Source organism: Pseudoliparis swirei, chromosome 18 (assembly GCF_029220125.1).
Source record: "Pseudoliparis swirei isolate HS2019 ecotype Mariana Trench chromosome 18, NWPU_hadal_v1, whole genome shotgun sequence".
Classification (NCBI taxonomy): Eukaryota; Metazoa; Chordata; class Actinopteri; order Perciformes; family Liparidae; genus Pseudoliparis; species Pseudoliparis swirei.
In genome coordinates, this window is record NC_079405.1 from 21,718,818 (window position 1) to 21,724,969 (window position 6,152).

General features: G+C 45.0%; 2 long non-coding RNA genes across 4 annotated transcripts; both read right to left on the bottom strand.

Moving 5' to 3' along the window:
* Nucleotides 1-4,242: 4,242 nt before the first annotated feature.
* On the bottom strand, nucleotides 4,243-5,294 carry LOC130208991 (uncharacterized). Its single transcript, XR_008834513.1, has 3 exons — nucleotides 5,157-5,294; nucleotides 4,992-5,081; nucleotides 4,243-4,907 (listed from the first exon to the last, which is right to left on the bottom strand). It is a non-coding gene; the product is annotated as an uncharacterized LOC130208991 (long non-coding RNA).
* Nucleotides 5,295-5,431: 137 nt separating this feature from the next.
* On the bottom strand, nucleotides 5,432-5,894 carry LOC130208992 (uncharacterized). Of its 3 annotated transcripts, none has more exons than XR_008834516.1 (3): nucleotides 5,808-5,894; nucleotides 5,612-5,644; nucleotides 5,432-5,540 (listed from the first exon to the last, which is right to left on the bottom strand). It is a non-coding gene; the product is annotated as an uncharacterized LOC130208992 (long non-coding RNA). The 3 variants fall into 3 exon arrangements; XR_008834515.1 differs by having other exon boundaries at nucleotides 5,612-5,701; XR_008834514.1 differs by having other exon boundaries at nucleotides 5,461-5,524; nucleotides 5,612-5,701.
* Between the last annotated feature and the right edge of the window lie 258 nt (nucleotides 5,895-6,152).

Sequence of the window (6,152 nt, forward strand, 5' to 3'; positions counted from 1 at the left end):
TGTTGAGTTCATCGGTTAGATCTCCGAGATAGGGCCCCAGCGGTGGTACAAGGTCGCCAGCCCCCGATGTGAACACAATGCTGTCTGTGTCACAGTACAACACTCTCTCCTGTAGGGTGTCTAACACATCGTACAGCATCAGTCTAGCATGGGCTGTTGTCATAGCACCTATAAAGACATTTACATCTTTAATGCGAGAACCCGACTGTCGGCATGTCGCCACTGCACCAACGCCACATCGTCCGATATGAAACAGAACTGACGGACGTCAAACTGGTCGCTGAACATCAGTTGGGTGAATCGTGTCGGATCGGTGATCAGTTCACAGGCCGGCATGTTGTTTCTCATGCTGAAACGTCCCCATAAAGAGTTGAGAAGAAGCTTGTTACAACTCCTCATGGCTTTATTGACACATATTTTGGCTGGATCGAGCTGAATGCCCTCTTTCTCAAAATAGTCCGCCACGTATTTTGCTTTTCAACATCGGTCTTGGCGTGACCAGGATACCCGATGCCTCCTGCTTGCACTTGAGAAACGTGTTTACATATCCCTAAACAGGGTGTCTGTCTTGGTGGGAAGTGCCACACTTCATCAATGTGTACTATCAGGTATCCTTTTCAAGGGCCTTCTGGAGCTCAATGATACCCATACGCCAGAGAGTTGTCTCTACATCACTGTGTGTACATGCTGTAGACTGGTTCAAATCCTCGGCACATGTCCTGCACAAGGGGAACATGAGTTTTCCATGACATCTGTGGGGAGGACAGGGTGGAACAAGCCTCTTGGGAGTACCACACATTTTACAAACCCAAAATAGTTATCTATAGAATCAAAGTTCTTGAAGATAATCATAGGGTGTCCTACAGGATAAGGCTTGGTACTCTGTACCATGGGATACAGACTTGTAAAGTCGTAGTATCTGATTTTCGTCATTTTCAGCACTGACCTTGTGGTACAGTTTCATGGCATTTGTTCGGCCTCAAGAGCGCCTCTCGGGGGTTTAGCCGCTCAGGCTTTTTATCGTGGCCATGAATGCCTTCACGGAGGCATTGTGACGTTTAAGGATGCCCACTCGCACTCCCAAATCACCGTGACACGTACACCATGGTGTCTTTGCAGGCTCTGCACTTTGTCCTTAAAGGCATTGTACATTCTACCATAGGTGACCTTGGTAACAGGGTTCACGTCCCCTGTACGTGACATTTGACACATCCATGATAGAAACACCCTGCAAACTCGTAGCACATCCGCTCCTCAGCATTATAACCATCAACGTAGAAGGGTCAAATGCTTGCTCGCCATGATTGAGGCGTGTTTGATGTCACAGTTGTTTGACAGCGACAGGTACTCGAGCCATTGAATGGGCGTCGGAGAATGTTTTGTTCTGAGTTGTGTATGCCCCATCATCGTCAAAGCTACAGTGTCGCGGGGCAGAAACAGTGTCTTGAACACACCCATACAGGCGGAGGCGAGGGTGGTGTAGCTGAAGGGTCTAACTCTGTACATTGCATGAAACTACTACGATAGGTTGTGCATGCCCTTCTCAATAGTTCAACGTCATTGGCGCGATACCGTGCGATCTCCACTTGGAAGTCAAACGTGCCTCCACAAACTGAGTTGTACCATATCATGAGCGTGGCCTTGTCACTGATGATCATTTCATTGTACCCAGAGTCAGTCGGTTCAGGATATTTTCCGACATAGTTTTCATGTTCGCGAGTGTTAAACCGATGGGGAAAATGTCCTTTGGCTAGGTCGACAAAGCCTAAGGCTTCAGGAGTCCGCGACAGGCATGGGCAGAAAACTAAAGGAGTCAATCCACCGTTGTTGATAGGCCTGATCAAACATCAAAATGACACGGCTCCCTCTCATAGTTACACTAGGTGTGATACCTTGCTTGACAAAATACTCTAGGAGTATGTAGTTGTCAAAGCCCGACGCGTGTGTGCTATGAATGTGTAGCCTCTGTACTTTGGCATTCGATAACGCGGACAAATGCCCCGACACACTTTAAAGTTGTGAAACAAAGGCGGTCCCCAGACATCTCCATAGCACACACAAAGTTTGCTTCATGTTTCCCTCCGTGAAACCGGGTCTCGAAATCGAACAGTATATAGTTTGTCTGTGCTACTTTCTTCTCAACAGGTTGAATAAAACAGTTGTGCTCTTTGACACTTTCAGTCGGGGCTCCCCACAGTGTGTACACTTTTGTGCAGCACACGTGTGGGGTTTTAACCAGTCTGTAGGCGTCCCGCAGTCGTCACAGTGTTTCAAGGTCTTGCAGGGGATATACTTGTGAACCATTTCAGGTTTTTTGTGCTGTTCGAAGCAGAATTTTGAATTACAGAGGCGTTTACAATCACCACATTTCAGCTTTGCCTCGCCACGGGTCCGACACTCTATGTTGAAACACACATTGCATAGCTGTGAGCAATTGTGATACAATATGGTACTGTATGTTTGATAACAATAGTCGCAAATGTATCTCGCCCCGAAAAAACCCTTCTTGTTTTCGATCAGGTAGTAATGATTATTGTGTAGATATAACCATACTGTTTGAGGGTGTGGAGTGTCTTGGGTCTGAAAACATTCGAGACGTTTACAGCCTACCCGGTTGTGAAAGACTATGATCTTTACACCCAAAAGTCTTTCAAATTTACCAACGTCTGTGAGTGTGATAGGATGGTTTATATCAAAACCGGCTGCCTGATGTATCCGTGTAGCGTAGGTCAGTCTATCAACAGCTGAGGTCTGGGGGTATTTATAACGTGCTATACACATGGCAAAGCACAGTTGATTGTCCAGGTTACCCGCATGGTAGAGAAATCGTCCTTTTTTAGACAGTATTTCGTCATAGGTCACCCCTCCCAATTTTAGTCGTTCCCCAACACCCCCACTCCTGTTACGGGCTACTGTCACAATCAGGTCCAACGAATCGTCAGATAACGAGTCATCATTGCTTTGCAATACCCTGGATATTAGCTCAAGAAACAAATCCGCATTGTATGCATCATCGGACCGTAATATGGCTTGCACATCGCTGGCCAGCGACGGCCCTCGCAATACGACATTCAAAACACTACCTCTAGGAGCTGTATTCACAGCTTGGTCGATAGCCACCCACAGCATCACGAATCATGGCGGAATCATTTCAATATCCTGAAGCCGTATGTCACGAAAATCAACACGTTGGCGTAGCTCAAAAGCATTAAACAATGGTATATCACGGATAGGTAAACTGCCTGTAACACACCCCCCTGCTGACGCTGTTGTTGTTGCTGATGATGACGAAGGCTGCTCAAGCACACCCCCTCCCTCCTGTGTGCCGTTTGAGGCATTCTGTACGGGTGTAGACCCTCTTTGAACGCACATAGAGTTTGTAGCTTCATCAATCCCTGGGGAGTCGTGTGTCATATCAGGTGGGGTGTCGTGTGTCATATCAGGAGGTGGTTCGACAATGTATAACTGCTCATCTATGGATACAGCACCGTCATCACACAAGGACCCGTCAATCACACAGGCATTAGGGACACCCCTATTCACTATGGTCGGTGTATTGGGTTCGTTTCGAGCTAACCATTCATTCCATTCATTCTCAAGAGATGACAAAGGCTTTATCAGAGTGTCAATCATTCCCTCGTCAGGGACACTCCTATTCACAATGGTCGGTGGATTGGGGTCGTTTCGAGCTAACCATTCATTCAAGACATCGTCAAGAGCTGTCAAAGGATTTATTAGCGTGTCAATCATTCCCTCGTCAGGGACACTCCTATTCACAATGGTCGGTGGATGGGAGTCGTGTCGTGCTAACCATTCATTCCATTCAATCTCAAGAGCTGACAAAGGATTTATTTGTGTGTGTATAGGGCACGCCAGCTCATCATCATCATCAGGTGTATCTGTTAACCTATCAACAGTAAGGTCCTGAGGGCTATAACGATAGACCTTACGTGGTGGCGACATTATGTGAACAAGCAACACAGTTGAAACAAAGAAAAAACTACATTAGATCGTAATAGCGTATTAAATTTTTTTTTAAATGGAGGCAACAAAAACAAACAACAACAACTGTGGCTCCCCCCTGTGGAGGTGGCTGGTATAACACTGCCGCAGTCTACATCTGTTCAAACATGATTGTGTATTGTGGTTATTAGAGCACGAGTGATTGTGTTGTTGGCATTGCTTCTGAGGACTACCTGTTGCGCAATTCTGACGAGAGTTACACCGAGGTATTTACCGCATCAATAATGGTTTTATTCTCGACACGGTAGTAGTCAGACAGACCAACCCCAAGGGCACTGATAGCCTCTAAAAGCGTAGTGCTCACGATGGCCGATGCTTGATCCTCAGCCCTGTAACGGGCAGATAGGGTGGAGCCTAAGGTATTGAGTGATGTGTTTAGCACACTAAACTCCCTGTGTATGTCGGCCGACAGACCAACACCGAGTGCATTGATGGCCTCTAAAAGTGTAGTGTTAAAGGCGGCCGCCGTTTTATCCGCAGACATGTAACGGTCAGATAGGTCGGCTACCAAGTCAATGTGTGATGTGTCTAGCGTACTAATGCACACCTGTATGTCCCCAAGCAAACCTCTCAATTCTGTATGCTGATTATCGACAACACCCCTCCCATCAACCAGTGGCTCTGGACAGAAGCTGGCCAAAAGCTCTAACACTTCGGATGGTATATCACAGGCCTCTAAACATAGATCTGTTGATGTATGAACCATAGGTTGTATCACCCTCTGTGGGGACGTTGCGTCAAAACCTGAATTTATCTCAATGTCATCGGCGCAGTAGTCGTAGGGTGTATTGTTGACGTTACAGCTGCTGCTGCTGCTGCTGCTGCTGCTGCTGCTGCTGCTGCTGCTGCCTGTGTGGACTTGGGTAATGGAGGCTTTCACAGATCTGTGGAACAATAACAATAAGTTATTTCATTTTGAAAAAAATAAAAAAAAAAAAAAAGTCAACAAGTTAATTAAACACACACACCTTTTAATGGCCTTCTTGGGGACGGTTTGAATCAACTGCTTCGTCTGTGTAGCATATGATGTTGTTGGCTCCTGTGAGGCTTTCACGGTTCTGTGGAACAGCAATAATTTATATTATTACATTTTTCATTTTTGAAAAAATAATTAAAAAAAAAAAAAAACACACCTTTTAATGGCCTTCTTGGGGACGGTTTGAATACACCGCTTCGTCTGTGTAGCAATTGTTCTTGTCGTTGGCTCCCGAGGTGTTTGTGTCTCAGAAGAGCATGTATTATCAATGGTCTGCGTCTCCCTTGATAATGGAATCGCCGCTCTATGGGGGGTGAAATAGCATATATATATATTATATACTGTTTATAAACAAATATGACATGTCATTATGTCTACCCATAACAGACCTGTTATGTATCAGCTTCTTCTGCTTCTTCTTCTTTGGCTGTGGTGATGAGGGTGTATACAACTGAGCACAGCTCAGGGGTTCATCATCTGATGAGGGGATGGCTGATGCTAGGACTGGTCTGCACTGAAAATCCTCTGAGAAAACACATATCTACATCATATATATATATATATATATATATATATATACGGTGGTAATAATACAGGAGCAATATATATTACCTGATAGCTGTGCACCAATGTCCTGACGGTATGCTACAGGATGTGTCAATATTTTACCACCCACATGTCTCAAAGGGATCTTTACAGCCTCTGAGAAAACACATATCTATACATATATATCTACAGCTCTATATATATATATATATATATATATATATATATATACGGAGGTAATAATACAGGTTCAATATATTACCTGATAGCTGTGCACCGATGTCCTGACTGTATACAACAGGATGTGTCAATAGTTTAACACAGGCAGATCTCATAGGTGTCTTGAAAGCTGAAGAAATCAAACAAGATAATACCACTTTTTTATTTTTTATTTTATTTTGCACCATACCACACTATATTAACGTATGGATAATTAGGCAGCCATCATGTAATTAAACCAAATACTCACTGACATCCCCGGTAATACCAGCTATGGCCGCATCTAGTTCTGATGCAGCGTCATTGACCGGTGGGCGGAGTCAAGCGGCGTTGGTGCGCATGTCTTTACGCCTGGAGGAGGACGCCTACGTTTCAGCCTGTCTACAAA